Source organism: Serinus canaria, chromosome 3 (assembly GCF_022539315.1).
Source record: "Serinus canaria isolate serCan28SL12 chromosome 3, serCan2020, whole genome shotgun sequence".
Classification (NCBI taxonomy): domain Eukaryota; kingdom Metazoa; phylum Chordata; class Aves; order Passeriformes; family Fringillidae; genus Serinus; species Serinus canaria.
The window spans coordinates 25942640-25960004 of record NC_066316.1 but is presented as its reverse complement, the minus strand read 5'-3'; the positions used below and the strand labels follow the sequence as shown (position 1 = coordinate 25960004).

The following is a 17365-nucleotide window of genomic DNA, read 5'->3' as shown; positions in this document are numbered from 1 at the left end:
GAAATTTCTTATAAATACTCATTATATTAGTCACTGGTCACAGTGGTGATATATTTACTCCCCAAGTTGGTGTGGTGTCCGTGTTCATAAAGTTGCATTATTAAATACTTTATTTGTATATACTGCCCCCTGAGCAATAGATTATATATTCGTCACCTACGGGAATGGGGCTAGGGTTATGCTGTTGTACTCTGTAACACTGTCTCATAATATGACAGAACTGCTGCTCATGAAACTGATCTGGTATTTGTACTCAGCACTGCCCACATCTCCATACTTTGGGAGCCATCTATAGGAAACTACTAATAATTACAACTTTTACCTCTACTCAGAGACCCAATCCATGAGGGATACTGATATCTTTCTCCTCCTTGGCCAATTATAACAGCACTTGGGAATTTTTAATACCCTTGGGATGTTCAAACCAGCATTCCTACTTCTGTGTCTTCTAAATGTGTTCAAGGTCTTGTTTCAAGATCAACAATTATTCCAGAATGGCACCCACAGGGATCTGCCCTGAGGCTGGATAGTGATGAGTGGAAGGGTGTGGGAGATAGTTTGGGAAGTGCCTAGGACAGTGGGCATCTCCACTGCTTTGGAACTTCAGCCCTGAACAAGTGCAAAATCTGGAAAGACTAGTTAAATATTTGGAGAAACTATGCTGCCACTCTGGAAATTCCAGAGAGGCAAAACCCATGGCAATGTGCTGCAGCCTGGCCCAGGCCTACTGAGCCATGCTCAGGACTGTACAGTACCCTTGAGGGGAAAAAAAGGCCTCTGGATGTGATGGGAAAATGATGGGCACAGGGGTTACTCCAACCCCAGTGACAGGCACTGTGGTTGAACCAAAGCACCAACTCATGCCTGTATCAGCCCCTGCTATACATAAGGAGAGAGATATGCAAAGGTGATCTCATTTAGTGAGGGATGAAGTAGCAGAGCTATAATGAGAAGAGGTGGGGGAAGTGGCAGAACAAAAAAAAATAAACAGTTAATCATCTGATCCCTATCCTTGAGTGAGCTGTGACATATGCAAAAAGATTCCAATCATCATCCAGGCAAGGGCATCACCTGGTTGTGCCAATGCTGGAATAAACAGGCCCAGTAACCTGGAACTAAAGGACTAAGAAACCAAACAGCTGGCATCCCATTCTACAGAAGTGGGCATTAACCAAGGAACTGGAAAAGGGACACGAGCTCTCGGCCTATGGAAGTGACTCCAGGTATGAAGGAAAGGTATTCCTTCAAGGAACATGTTATGCCACCCAGGCAAGTGGGCTGTCATGGATAGAAGCATCCAGTATCTGAGGCAGTTAGCCACACTGGAGGAGATTTATGGTGATGTGGATTTATGATGATGTGGATGATAAGAACAAGCAGTGATCCAAAGACCTAGATGAAGACAAGTGTACACAACCCATGTGGTGGAATGGGATGCACCAATGTCATACACCAACTCATTGGCAGTAATGTCCTGGAAAAATTGAGAGAGACAAATGGTGGATAAATTGGCCAACTCCCCAATACAAAGAAAATGCCTCTTCTTCACTACAGGCCTGTATCTGGGCTGTGGACAAGGAGAGCTTATGCATCCTATTCCCCATCTGCATGAACCAGTGTCCCAACTATTAGAAGTAAGCAAAAACAGCACAGGCCACCCTGTGTGACCACAGAGAGGACATGAGGAAGTGGGATGGAAAAATCTATCTTGACCCTATAGGCATGAGTACGGAAACAGCAAGGAAAATCACAAGAGAGGGTTACTGCAGGACATTGCCGCTCCAGTCTCTAGTGGGCAGTTCTCCAAACAGAGTTGAGGGGCTACTCTTACCCCTGATCTTCAAGGGACTCTGATTCACATTTACAAGAAGTGAATAAATAGTGCACACCGAATTACTAGGTTGGAAGAGATCTTTAAGATCATCAAGTCCACCCCAGACCCTAACACCTCAACTAGACCATGGCACCCAGTGCCACATCCAGTCTTTTTTTAACACATCCAGGGATGGTGACCCTACCACCTTCCCGGGCAGACCATTCCAGTGCTTGATTACCGTTTCTGTAAAAAACTTTTTCCTAATATCCAATCTATATTTCCCTTGGTGCAGCTTAAGACTGTGTCTTCTCATTCTGAGTTGCTGCCTGGTGAAAGAGACCAACCCCCACCTGGCTACAACCTCCCTTCAGGAAGTTGTAGGGAGTGATAAGGTCACCTCTGAGTCTCCTTTTCTCCAGGCTAAACAAGCCCAGCTCCCTCAGCCGTTCCTCACAGGGCTTGTGTTCCAAGCCCCTCACCAGCCCTGTTGCCCCACTCTGGACACGCTCAAGCACCTCAACATCCTTCCCAAACTGAGGGGCCCAGAACTGAATTCTACAGCCAGGACTAGAGGGGCCCTGCCTGCAGCCAGGTGGAGGAAAGAAAGAGCTGCGTTTTGTGGACTGTATGGATTGGATGACTTTGCACAGAAGAGGCTTGCACAGAAGAGGAGTCAAAGGCTCCAGCAAACACTGCTAAACAGGGGCAGGCACCATCTCTGTTTCTGGAGTGGCAGGGCAATCCCAGCAGCTAACTCTGTTGGAGGCAAAAGTGAGCCTGACAGGGAATGAGTGGCAAAAGCACTCCATTGTGACTGGCCCTGAGACTCCAGTGCATCCTTTGCCTAGACTGCCTCCCAAAGATGTGCTTCCAAGGACTCAAAAAAGTACTGCTGGGCTTTGGCTACAGCTGCCTTGGAGACAGTAGAAACAAAACAGCTGTATACCTCACCCCATCTTCTGGAGGACACTTCTGGTGTGGTCCAAGAACAACAGGTGCCATCACAACGGTGCACTGGCCATGGAATCACACCAACCAAGATACCCTGGCATCACCCATAAGCTGATTTGCCATATGGGGAGCAAAGGAGCGATCAGCAGGGACCAGTCACCCTCTAACAATCCCCTATGGCCAGTGCACACTAACAGTACACTGTCATGGCCTGAACAAAGTCATGCCACTTCCGAGTCCAGCTGTGCCAGACCTGCTGGAATTTCAGTATGAACTGAGTCAGAGGCTGCCAAGCAATATACCACAATTGATACTGCTAGTGCAGTTCTCTCAAGCCACTGGCAATAGAGTGCAGGCCCATCCAGGACACATGGAATTCCAGGGGTAGAAACACAGTTCTACTATTAGCCATGGACTGATATTAATAGAAGTGAAACAAAGCAAAGCTCTAGAACACTTTGATGGCAATACTGTGTGAGGCAATACAATAACAGAAGTTTTTTGAGATAGAGAAAAGTAGTTCAAAGTCTTCTGAAAACTGTTTTTGCCAGAGAATAAAAAAGGTAAAGAACCTGAACAGGAGATCAAGTGATCATCCAGGGGATTGCATTTGCTCAAGGAACTGGGTGCACTGGGTGGGTAACACAGAAGGATGGGGAATTGCATTTGCTCAAGGAACTGGGTGCACTGGGTGAGTAACACAGAAGGATGGGGAAGTCTGATGTATACCTCCAGGGGATTTGATTCTGGGTAAGAACAGTGAATGATTTGAACTGTATTATGCTGTTTGCTATAAAATATTGCAGGTCATCACTTCCATGGTTGTTGAATGCCATATCAAGGGTATTGTAATAGCATTACCCAGCCTAATGAAGAATGGAATTTTGATGACAGAACAAGACATGCACAGCAGTGATGGAACTAGCGCTGGCTTCAGCATAAAACAATCCAACACTACACACATTCTCTCCTGCCCTGAAGGACTACTACAACAGATGAAGCCAAAAGCCATGGACTAAAACTCAACAAACATTTTGAAGGGATGGCCCACATAGTATGGGAGTGGTATCTCTGTGTATATATCAAAAACAGGAAAGGTGATAGTGATTATTTGGGTGTACTGGAAAGTGTGGGACCTGGTAGTATGCAAATGGATATAGCCCTGCTTTCAGGTGGGATAGAGTTAATTAATTGTCTTCCTCATAGCTGGTATAGAGTTGTGGTTTGGATACAGTATGAGAATAAACCTGATAGCAATTATTAACAATATCAGTGTGTTAAGTAGTGTTTATACTAAGCTGAAGACTTTCTTGCTTCTCATATCCTGCCAATGGAGAAGGCCAGAGTGGCACAAGTAGTTGGGAGGAGACACAGCCATGACAGCTGGCCCAAACTGGCCAGAGACACTCCAAAATCTATGACATCACACTCAATGTATAAACTGGGGAGAAAGCTGACCAAGGGCTACTGCTCACATTGGTTGGCAAGTGGTAAGCAACTGCATTGTGAATCTCTTGTTTTGCATATTTTAATTCTTTTTCTTCCTTCCCTGTCCCATTAAAAAGCCTGTGTCTCAACCATGAATTTGCTGATTTTTATGATTCTCTTTCCCATCCCACTGGGGAGGGAGGAGGTGGAGTGAACAAGCAGCTGTGCAGTACTTAGTTGCTGGCTAGGGTTAAACCATGACAGCAACCAACACATAATTACATTACAAAGGTCTAAAAGCCATAATAAAAGGTTTTGTAGATACTATAAAATAATTTTCACATCACATGTCAGTTTCATAAAAAACATCAGAACTAAACTAATACCACCTTGATGGCTAACAGTCCCAAAGGCAATACTGTATCTTTTCATAATATGAGAATGGTCCAACATAAATCTTTTGGGCTTAGGTCATAAAAGTGTACTGTAAAATGTCTCTTCCTCAGAAGGATTCACTCAACAGGCTAGTCATTTCTAATAAGTCAGTGCTGTGGAAAAGAAACAGTGCCAGAGTTTCCTGTTACAAAGCACATGTGCTCCACTATAAAAAAAGAATGACATTTCAAAAGAAAAAATGCTGCACTAGATATTAAAGATGTAAACTACCAATAAATAATCAAAGTATCCATGACAAACAATTTCAAAACTTATGGAAAGTGCAGGAAATAACTTCTCCAATTTAAGTAAAAAAAGAAAATTTAAAAAAATCAAAGTTAAGTCTTGGTAGAAAGCTCCTCTGTACCCACCCTGCAGTCTATCTCTAGTATGTGTTATGTGCACATATACACTTGGTCTTGCTTCTAACTTACTGACCTTAAAAATACTGGCACTACATTTACATTAGACCAATATTTATTTACATTAGACCAATAGTTATTGGAGATTGGCTATAACAGCTACACTAACCATGTAGCCACAAATACTGTCAAGCAAATTACTGCAAGAATAAGATCTGAATATTTTATTTTCACTTGAAAATTAACTACACAGAAGAACAGTTATTACCATTCCTGGGTTTTATTTGGAGGATTTGGGTTTGGTTTTCGGTGATCTGTGGCCATGGGTGTTAGCTTTAGGAAGGATGTCAGCTGACCAAAGATACTGACAAGAAAGAAAATAAGTATCAACATAAAATGCAAATACAGAGCCGCCCACCAAAATCCTTTCCTGCCAGGATGCTGAGAAAGAAGCCAGAGTTCTAAACCAGGAAATCAAAAAAATTTTGCAAGCCATCCCTACTACCAGGTAGTATACATGCCTAGGAGCTACAACTGTAATTTTTTAATGAAATTGAGCACAACATTGTTGTAACAGTTGGGGAAAAGAACAAATAACAAAGATAAACAAAACACAAGGTTCCCCCACCACACTACTTTTAAACCAGCAAGTTACAAAGGAGATGAAGATTTCAGAATGAACTTCAGCTATTTCAAATTGGTCCGGAGGCACAAAACAATCACAGGCATAATTTAAAGCTCTATATTCACACCTATTTTCAATGTCAGTAGCAGTACCTGAAAACACAAACGCTTCTTCTCTGCCTCAGCTACTCATCACTGCATTGTGCCAGCAATTTCTTTTCTTTCAGAACTGCTGGCTGAAATGTTTTTGCCCTTACTCTTTGAACTATTTCACTGAAGAAGTGCAAAGTTAGCTTTAGTATTTTGAAACTTTGCGACTTTGACTGCAGTGGGTTTGGAGCCAGCAGCTTAGACAGCAGATCCAAGGGGGCTGTAACCTTCAACAGAAAAGACAAAAAAATAGAAAGGAGCACCAGGAGCTAGGTTAAGGGCTATAACCTTTCTAGCTATGTTAACCCAAGAAAAACATGCTTGTGGTCCTTTCAGAGACTAGTTTTATAGTCTGTATTCTTGCACTTTGCTAAAATATGGATGATGCTACTTAACTACAGATTTTTCAGCTCAGCTTATGTGGCAACCATCTGTCTCCCATGGGCAAACTGCATACTGTATGCTGAGGCTTCTTATTTCTCTGGAATGCAGCTCAACAGCTACAAAGTTAGAGATCATACCTCAGATATTCAAGATGAACTTCACAGAAACCTTGAAACTGGACTCTGCATCTAGCTTTCTAATTACTGCACTTAGTACAAGGTCATCAGGGCCCAGGTTGCTGTATTTTTCAGTCACAGAACCTTTATACTGCAGCTTCCTTTTTATTCAAGTTGCAGAAGTCAATTTCACGCAGTTCTGTGGCCAAATGAAAACTTTAAAAAACATGCAGTGCTTTTCTTAGCTACACAGAATTCCATGTTAGCCAGTGTGACTTCTGATTATCAGCAGCCCTTAGCTCAGATTAGCACCACTGCTAGGGACTTAACTGAAGAAGTATGCAGTGTCATTCTCAGTAAGAAAGAAACTACTCTTGTCAATGTCTTAATGTCACTCATCTTAGGTTTTTAGGCTACATATTCAGCTTTTCTTTACCAAGACTTCCTCCAAACACTACAAAGACTGGGAAATTCAATCCTGTTTGTTACCCGCAAATGGTTTATCTGAGGTACAGAGTAACTACACACAAAGTAATACAAAACAATAGGCAAATAGCCAGGCTGGTTCAGCAAACACAAGGCTGGGCCCAGACAGTGCAAAGCAGACACTGCTGCCAGCACCTGCCCAGGAACAGGATGGAAGCTAAAGTCTTTAGAAGTAAAGACAGCTCAGCCTAAGTCAGCATTCAGGCTCTTGTACCATTTTCTTGGAACAGAAATTTGGTGCACTGGCACTGCAGTGAAATAGGCCTACCTGGTTAATTCAGACATTGCCTGTGCAGGTTTATTACCCTTGAAATCACATTTTGTCCTTAACTCAAACCCTGCAACTCAGTGCGCCTTTATTATACCACATGGAAGTGTGCACTGTACTGCTGCCTATCCCTTCTGACCATACTATGACAAGACTCATATCCTATGATATTTGGTGAAATTCCTTGCCCCTATCTGCTCAGATTTCCTGTAGTCAACAAGCAGGTTCTCTCTTTTTTACTGGGCTGTTCAAAACAGATGCACAGGTGGCACTTGGATACTACAAAGCATTAACTTAGCATAATAGTGATCCTTCACAAATAAAGTTCTTTATTTCTATGCAGAACTGCCGTTGTGGTTCTCTAAATTCAATAAAGGACCAAGTATTTTGAGTTAAATTTAGTTTGCTCCTTTTCAATCATCAATCTAACAAACAGCAGCCAGGTTTTTACTACAGAAACAGCGCCTCAGATTTTGAAAAAAAAAAAAACAAAATTTATCCACTACACTACTGGTATTAAAACTGAAGAATTTTACATGTGTAAATGCATTATTAGCATGACACATTATGTCACTGAGAGGGAGTTCTCGCTCCCCTGCTCTAAATTTAGGCATTTAAGACAACTTTTCTTACCTTTTGCAAAGTCTGTTTACAAAAAGTTTCAGATACACTTTTGTGAGAGCAGGGGAGCAATGAATCAGTTTTTCATATCATCTGTGAATTATTCCTAAACAGGTCTGAAACACCAGAATAAGTGTTCTGCAGCAGGTCTGCAAAACCACAGTAAAGCAATACACCTTTATTTACATAATTGAGGGCTGGTTTCTTGATTCACACAAAAATCTGAGGAAGCCAGACACAAGGGTTGGGCTGGATGAGTGCTAAAGGTCCATTCAAATAAAGTGTGACTTGCACAGTCAGTATAAAAGGCTGTGCCTTTTTTCAACATGTTGCATCACTGCAAAATAAGTACAAACATTCAATCAACACAACACTAATAAAAACCCTCAAAACAAACAACATTGGAACCCTTCTTTCATTTAAGCAGCAGAAAAACCAAGACCACCTCCTTGGCACAAACCTGTTGCTGACTTACAACCTATCCATTACTGAATTTCAGAGTAAGACAGACAGGACTGCTTCAGACCAACACGCCACACTCCTGTCTGCCTTACTGAAAAGAGGCAACTCTTCCTGTCAAAGACACTAAAATGTGTAATCAAGACTCAAAAACCTTCATTTGATCATAATTCTGAAGACAGATGCATGCAATAAACCCATTTCAAGAACAGTCTTCAAAACAAATAGTCCCAGTTTAAACCCTTCAGAAACATAAACCCCAAAATACACAATCTCTATCACAGGTATTTGTGGTGATATGGGATTTTTTTTCCATTACTGTGGTCTTACAGCATTGCATTTATCCTCTTCTTCAAAAGGATTCAAAGAACATTGACTCTTAGTTCCCTATACATGAGTTCAGAAGAAGGTGACAGAGTGTGACAAGAGTTCTCAGTCATTGTCAGAAAAAGTTAATGACAGAAAACCAGCAGCCAGAGCATTTTCATTGACCTGGAAAAAGCCATCAACCTTTACCCTCGAAAAGGTGGTTCAAAAGCTGAAGCTTCAGGGAAACTTGTAAGGGAAATTTAGAGATTTTCTCTAACTGATTAAAACAGGTAATTTAAGGAGCAGCACTGCTGCTGTTAGTGCATTTAAGGAAATAGAGACCTTGTAGGGAAAAAAGCCAAATGCAGACAGTAAACTGATCTCAACATATAGTGGGCAAAACACTTCATGACTTTTACTGACACTGTACAGTCTTCAGTGTGAGAACATTTCTCCAAAATCTGGCCAGCAGACATTTTAGGTGGTGAAAAATTACATTTCCCTGTATTAATAACAGTGCTATGAATTGTAACAGAAAGAAGCTGTACTTGAAATTATATTTCCTCCCTATTAAAAAATAACAATAAGCAAAATTCAAATACATTTAAAGAAGAGAAAACATCATTTTACCCCATCTCAGAAATTTCCATTGAATCCATGGTCAATTACAAATTGCAAATTAAAAACACAGTCAAAGGAATACCATATTCCCATAAACTTCCAAGTGGCAAAATTCGTTCTTACCTGTAATTTTAACCTTGTCAAGGTTCTAGTTCAGTGCTGAAAGAATTAGTTTACATTCCTGCTGCCAAGAAGCACGTAACAGAATGACTTGCAAAACCTTGAGATAACAGTACAGGACACAACATCTGCTTTATTTTGGTATTTCCTAGAAAGAAACAAAAGGAAGTAGTTAGCTACTCCAGATGGCATACAACAGATTTGTACATTAATTTTTTCATGAATACAACTTTTTCCTAAAGAGAAGTGTTCCAACTAATGCTGTGCCTGGATGTGCAAAGACCTTTCAGTAAACTCTCTAAACACCATATTCAAGATTTATGTTAACAAAGAATCAGATTATTATTTTTCTCTATTTCCCTCACCAACACTGACAAGCACTTAAAAAGTCATCAGCCTATTACCTGCCAGTCTAGTCCCTAAATTGAGTTACAGAAGGGATAGCTTTTGCATGCCTGCTAGCATCACTGTGCTGTCTTAATTTTATTCACCTACTCAGATGAGAGAGTATACTCCTTGAGTGTTTGACATGACTTAAACCCACCATGTGCAGCATGTGTAATTTATGAGCTCTTTATTCTGCTCCCTTAGATGTAAAAATGCACAAGAGTTTAAAGCAACAAACTTGAACTGCAAAAGTATTTCAGATCCTCTGTAATACGAATCATTACATTTCTTTAAAAATAATTTCTATAAAATTAACTAGAAATTCACCTTAAAATGTAAAAGTAGTGAATAACCAACAATTCAGATATGTGGATCAACAACAGCATCTACCCATTGTTTTGAACAGGATGCAAACACCCAAAATCCTTCATGGATCAGGGACTACCTATTTAATCTTATAAACCACTGCATATTACAGAACTTGTCTTAAGAATACTCTGGTAGAAGGAATTATCATAGGAAAAATTCTGGATAACAGCCAGCTTTCTCTGGGACAGGAGGGAAATAGAAGTTCTATTGTGACAGTGAAGATTTTAAACTGATAACAGCACTCTGGATGAGCTAAGTGATAAAGGAGATTTACTGCTGACCTTGACTTTAAGCCCACTGATGGAGGAATGGAGCTACGACAACATTTCATTATGGCTCACCTCTTCCAAACACTCAGCAGACCTTTTCAATTACTAAAAAGTGTCATAGGCACAAAATTGCTCAAAAGGACTACTTTACCACCTTTTGAAGAACTACAGGAGTTCAGCAAGTTCCATGCCCGTAGCTCTACAAGCCCTGAGTTGCAAGCCCTGAGTTTTCCTCAGAATTCTCTCTTCTTATGCACCACAGTAGGATAGAATGTTCAAGGAACCAAACTAATCCAGAAAAAGTCAATTATTTCCTGTCACTTGAGGTCTCCAAACCAGCTTAGGAAATGCCAGATCAGACAAGTGCCAGCAACAGAAATGCGGAACTGGGAGCTGCTGCCAATTCATATTTGTTCCAAGTATTGTGTAACTACACCTTAAGCAGCATGCACTAAATCATTAATGAACTCTGAAAAAGTATCCTAAATCACTGTATTGAACTACAGGTCAAAAGCCCTCCCAAGAAGGTAAAAAAGCTTCAGTAAAAAAGTTGGTTCCACATCAAGGAACTTCAGGAAGTAAAATGAAATTTGCACACACCTGGTGCAAATTCATAAATCTGTGGCAAACAGCTCTTCTTCAACGCACAAGGTTTTAGGGCACAGACACAAAACAGATGGCCAGGACACAGCTCCCTCCATGCACTGTCTCCCACCTTCAGAACACCAGCCCAGCCAGGAGCATTACAAGGTGCTTGCACCAAGTGCTCAGGAGCCTCAGTGCTTCTGGGGCCAGTGGCCTTTAAAAGCGGCAAACTCACAAAAGCAGCCCTGGAAGATGAGCATTCTGCTTTTCAGAAACAAAAGCCTTGAGCCCTCCTAGATTCTACTCTACAGAGGATATGAGAGCATTCCTTAGACCAGGATAACTTTAAGCCAGAAGAATCTGCTTACAATACCAGCAGATTCCAAAATAGATATTTTGGGCTAAGAGCATTTTACCTCAGAGTATGATTGCATTTATACAAATTCTGTGTACACTATCTCACTTCTCAGAAGTGAGGAATACAGTATTCAGTGTCCCAAAACACAAAAGCACCTTAACATATAGCCTCCACCACTGAATAATGCACAACAAAGAAGGGACACCACTACTACCTAATTTGCACAGTAGTGACTCTTGCCTCTCCAAGTAAGCTGCATGGGTTGTTTCCTCTCAGTATGAAGACGTTTAGATTCATCATACAGCTTGGGGGTAACAAACCATTATAGCCAGCTCCTAACAATTTGAATGCCAAAAATGCTCACAACACACAGATGTAAATGTCTTGTCCAGATTGCTCATCATAAATTATATCACAAGAATAAAGCTGAATTCTCCCTATTAAAGGCTTGACAAAATTACAAGATGTATTAAACATTTTATTTGAGCTACTTAATGCTTCGTACTATGTAAATGTAATATTTTAGTAGGACTAAGTTAGTTCAGTAAACTTTTTCCTACTAAGACACCTGCACCCTACAGTAGGATAGTTTCTAACTGAAAAAAACTTAAATATTCCTGGGCTAATAAAGCATTTGAATTAGACCATGTTTACAGGATTTTCTTCAGAGGTAAGACCAAACAGACAAAGCCATCCTAAGTAATTCACTGCTAAAGTACTAAACTCACTACTCAAAAATAAGATCATTAAGAAAAAGAAATTACGCAATGCAGAGAAATTTGAAGAACCCTATCATGTTATTTTACAGAGTGTAGGCACCAAATGCTGGTTTTCCAGATGATTAAATACATACTTAATAATGCTGGTTGCAAAGCACTAATGTTCCTCAAGCTGAATCCCAATGTTTGAAACAAACAAAGCCACTACAACACCCAGTCCTTTGCAAGTTTCCAAACTCTGGCCAGAGAAGTACCAGAAAAAAACTGTCTTTATTCTGCCTCACAACCAGCTAAACCTGGACTCTGACCTTTCATTGATAATCAAATCACAGCTGCTTTAAAATAAGCAAACAAACAAATCAACTCATTGACTGAGCATCAACAGAAAGAGCTATAATCTGATGTGCCCTGATCCACCTTATGAGAGCACAATACCACCAACTGCCAATATTGTCCCCCAGAACTGTAAACTGGGTCCCACACACAGGAAGATTTTCCAGAAGTAAGAGACAGAAGGAGGGGAAAAGAAAAGAGCAGCAGTGTATGCCACAGGCTAGCTAGTAAACTGCAACCTACCAAGGACATGTTTCCAACATACAGTAAACCTAAGGTAACATCCCTTTCTTGAAAGAGGCATTCACTGGGATACTTGACTTTTTGGGGAAACTGAGAGCACAGGGGAATGCACTAGCTCTTCCTTATTGTACCTATATGACAAAGCCAAAACTAAACAAGGAGTTATTTTCTGCTTCTTACTTGATACAATGCACAACTTCCATCCTACAGAGAGAGCTGTTCATTCATTGTAACAAAAGATTCTCTCTACATTTGCTAAGTGGCTCTTCATTCTATACAGAACCAAGACTGAACAAAGTCTTGATTTGTGATTCTATTGTGAATCAACCAAGACTGAACAAAATCTTGATTTGTGGATTTGCAGGTGTGGGGTTTTTTGGTGAATTCTTCTTCCCCCTTTTCAAGCATGGAAGCTGCACTAACACATTCACATTAATCAGTGAAAGTAAGGAGAACTAACTAAAGTTCAAAACTAAGAACTCAATGAAGCAATATAGCGCCTTGTCCTTTTTGAAGCACTTAATATCATATGATGTTTTTGAAAAATCTGCAAAAGTATCCTTCCACTGTGTTTTAGAAGTAAAACCCAGAACTCCCTGACAAGCTAAATGTCTTGAAATAAATTTGCTTGGGGTTCCAGTCAAAGTTGAGTTAAGCAAGCTGAACTTTGCAGCTAAAAGCTCTATAGCCAATTAGAAATATAAAGTATTAAATTATGAATTTCCAACAGGCGTATGCTATTAGACCAGTATTTCCCTCTCACTTAAAGGCTTGAAAATACCATGGGTTTAGCATTCTAATTAGGTACATACTTTTAAACATCACCTCAAAAATTATGGACATAAGCTACAGTATCAGAAAGCTGCTTTTTGATACATCTTACAAAAGATATTCTGAACCTTCATCCTGTAGACCTGTCTTTAATACATATTTGCACTTTTGTAATTCCTAAATTCTCTGTGACTCACCTTCAGGTAAGCTTTAGATCAGTAAATTCACGTTATGGCTGTTTGGGTATCTTGGCAGCAATGGTAGCCGAAGTGCTATTTGCTCTCAGCAGCCTGCTCCTGTTCCATGCTCTGTGGCTGAGCAGACATACAGACAGCTACACTGGTACAAGCAAATGCCTGAAGCAGAGACTGCTCATCTGGCTGATGAGGAAATCAAACTTTGTTGAATTATACAAGCAGAAGATGAAGGAAGACCAAAAGCCAGCCTTACTGGAATTCAGAATGTGTGTATGCAATCTGCATTTGCCTACTGGGAGATCCCTGGCATGCACTTACTTCTCTCTTCCTCTGTAACAGATCAGAGTTATGCTCAGCACAAGTCAAGCAGAGAAATGTGGAATCATCTCTCCATCAGTTATGCTGGGCTGCTTTGCAAACAGCCAGATTTAGGAAGAGAGGAGACTGAAGAGCACAGCCATCTAACATGATTTAATAAAAACACCTAAGTACAAAATTCTTTTCAGTTATTTGATCTTTAGCTGAACTAAGGAAAAGGAAGTACCTTCATCAGTTAAAATATATTCCGTGTATATGTTAATTTTCTTTAAAAAAAAACCCTCAACTGAAAAAACAAAGCATTGTAAACAGAAAACTTTTATTCTGAACAAACACGTTTATTAGGGCTGCTAGAACTTTCTAGAGAAAAGCCCGCAAAAGTTTCTAACTAGCTTTTATCTTACCTTACACAATAGCTGTAGTGGAAGTGAAATTCTAGATACATATTACACCTTCCACAGCAATCCAGGAGTCACAGATTGAGAAAGATGTGTTTGTATTCTGTATGGGTTTGTGGTTTTCCTTGATGCAAAGGGCAGAGTCTACAGTCATTCATCTCCCTGATAGAAACTCAAAATTCCAGCTCAGACGCACTGAAGTGATATCCATGGGCAACCTAAGATAATATTTACTATTACTGCAGTGCCTATCATCTGAGCACATTCTCACACTGCTTCTCCATGAGGCAAATCGAATATCACATAACTAGCTAGTGTACCTGGGCAGCAGTACCAAATGTGTCAGTTTGAAAGTATCTGTCCTTTGCTGTCTTTGTTAACATCTGGCCTTCAAACTGATGTTTGAATCACTACTGGTAGATTACTTAGATTTTGTAAATGTCCACAAAACCAGCCTGAGCACTGGTCAGATGCTCTGAGAAAGCATCCACCACACCTGTCACCTAATAATATTAAAATTAATACTAATTTTTCTGAAGTTCTCTGGGACAAAACAGCATGTCCCTCAACCACACATCACTTGACAGTCTCATCCATTCTATCTACCATAGCACTATTAATGAGCATCCAGAGTCTGTCACTCCTTTGCATAGAAAAAGTATTAGTAAACTATAATATTATTCAAGCTCAGAAGAAATCTTGAAAATAAAAACCCTCTGTTGATTATGCAATACAAAAAGCTTAGCCCTTTCTAGTCAAGCCGTTCAAAGAAGGCATCTTAAGCATAAAACCATAAAAAACTCCTGCAGCAATACTGTCAGCAAAATCAGAGAAAGCAACACAGTTCAGATCAGTGAATTCAGTAGCAAGTACATGCTTTTGGATAATAAAGTCCATTGTTATAAACCTCACTACACTGCAGGATACAGAGTTAAGAAAATGGACAGAATTGTATAATTTCATTACTAAGACAGGGTGACTGAGCTACAAAATTTTAAGATGCTTTAGCTGTAGGTTACAGTCCAAGTCTGATACTTTTCAAAAGATTAATATTCTTCTGAGTGTCTCATATAAAATGTTCAGAAGAAGAAAGAACAGATTATTTACAGATGGCTACCTTGACAAATTCCTCTGTGACCATATTCAGTGATTTTTAAGCCAGAGTTCTCAAAAATTAATATTTATCTGGGTAGCTTTAGGGTAGCTTTACCCTAGCTCCTACTGGCTACCAAAGCATTTAGAACAGGTAAGCTTTTGAATCAAGTCTTGCTACTATCATAGAAGCCAATTATGAATTTTTTATCCTCAATACTGTATCTTAAATTTCTGTTGTTTCTGACACTAAAAAAAAAAACCAAACAACTAAACCCCCCACCCCACCCCAAAAAAAAAAAAAAAAAAAACACGAAAAACCCTTAAACCTGGTTTATACATGTATTTCTGCACAGATCCTGTATTTAGGACTAATATCCCACTAAGGATTCTCAAAGGCACAACAGCATCACATTTTGTCTATTAGGGGAATGAAGCCATTGCAATACATGTATGCCAACTAATCACGTTGTTCCCTATCTTACAAGTACAACACAATCCTAAGTGTGACCACAAGTATATCCAAACTTTAGAAGGAACTTAAACTCCACAAAGTGGGGTGAAAAACAAAAAGCATCAAAATAACAGTACTTCAGTTAGGACCAGGTACAAAATAGACAGCAAGAATTCACTAATGCTGGTATGTTTGACAAGGACAGAAATCAAGATGTATCAAATTTAAAAGTCATAGTAAGAATAGGGTTTTATTGCTTTATATACGATACCAGTGACCAGAGGAAGGACTTCTCCTCTCTTGAATAAGGCTCTTTTCCAATTTCTAATGTAAGTCTTCAGATATAAATGCAGTAAAACTGAGCCATCACAGCAGATTTAAAAAAAAAAAAAAAAACAAACTTGGCCACTACTGATGTGCAGACAGTTACAGAAGGCATAAATTCTCTGCCACACTACTTAGACACTTGGATCTATTTGTAGCTTTTTTTAGCCATGTTATCACTTGCTAAATTTATATACATCAGGAGTTAAATTAAATGCAAAAAAGGTCATTCAACACCACAATAAAATCACCAGCAAGTTTAAATTGGTAACATAAGAAAACCAGTAGTCTGAGCTGCCAAATATTAAGAGTTACGATCCTATAGGCAGCTTAATGTTTACTGCAAAGCATGCAGCTTGGAAGAGAGAATTCAGGCATCTGTTATGTCAACTCACAGCCTACACACACAGTCTTTCAAAAGAAGTAATTTAAGTAATACAGGAACTGAAGGCTCCAAATAGGAATTGTTAAAATACATAGTTATTATTATATCTCAATTACAGTTTTAGACATTCTTTCCTTTTGTCTCTTCCAGATTAAGATGCTTCTTCTAATTACTAGCAAAGTTACTTCAGTAACAACACTGTATTACTATTAACAGAATCAGCACGTAGAAATGTAAAGGCTATTAAAATTTTTAAGAGGGTCTATTTGTTTAGAAAGTCATCTCCTTATTGTTAACAGAGATTTATTATCTTCCTAAATCAGCCTGATTTGATTCATTTCAGATAAGGCATATCTCAAAGCATTTTTAAGGCAGTTATAAACAACGTGGAAGAGAAGCAGCTGATCCTACACAATATATAATTATGTACTCCCATACTGTAACAGAATCAATATACCTGCATGATATTCAATCCATATTACGGTATGGAAAGTCATGCTTCAGAACACAGATGACTTGTCTAGACTATTTCAGAAAACACACTACTCTCCTTTTACAGGATGCTAAACTTCTCCATCAGGCTAGAGAAACTTTTTAAGAAGAAGTCTAGTTAAAAGAATTGCTATCTCTAGGAAGTGCAGAGTGAAGCAAACTTCCATTACCTCTTTTTTCAGCAGGCTCCAATATTGTTGCCTGGACACAGGGAATCTTTTTCAGGTGTCTGCACTGAGGCTACCTGAACTGTTTCACTTGTCATCTACACAAGAGTACTTGGCACGAAGCAGCCACTTGGCAACTTGTAAGCATAAAAACTCAAAGTTTTTATGTCCAATTCATTCTGCAATTTCAATTCCACAATAAATCACTTAGACTCACTTTTAATCAATAGTTTAAGTTCTCAATTTGCAATATATATTTCAATGCTGAAGTTTAAGATATCTCTACTGAGTAAAAACTGTTTTAATTTTGTCACTGTACCAGTATCACAATACTGCAAAAATTCAAAGGGAATT

At 39.5% G+C, this 17365-nt stretch overlaps 1 protein-coding gene across 5 annotated transcripts in view; it reads right to left on the bottom strand.

Annotated features, from left to right (window-relative positions):
- The window catches only part of PPM1B (protein phosphatase, Mg2+/Mn2+ dependent 1B), a 61083-nt gene that overhangs the window by 26754 nt on the left and 16964 nt on the right, over nucleotides 1-17365 (bottom strand). For all 5 annotated transcript variants that reach the window (XM_030235472.2, XM_030235473.2, XM_050972132.1 and 2 more), the window contains exon 2: nucleotides 9154-9298. The gene's annotated coding sequence lies outside the window, so the exon portion shown is untranslated. The remainder of the gene's footprint in view (nucleotides 1-9153; nucleotides 9299-17365) is intronic.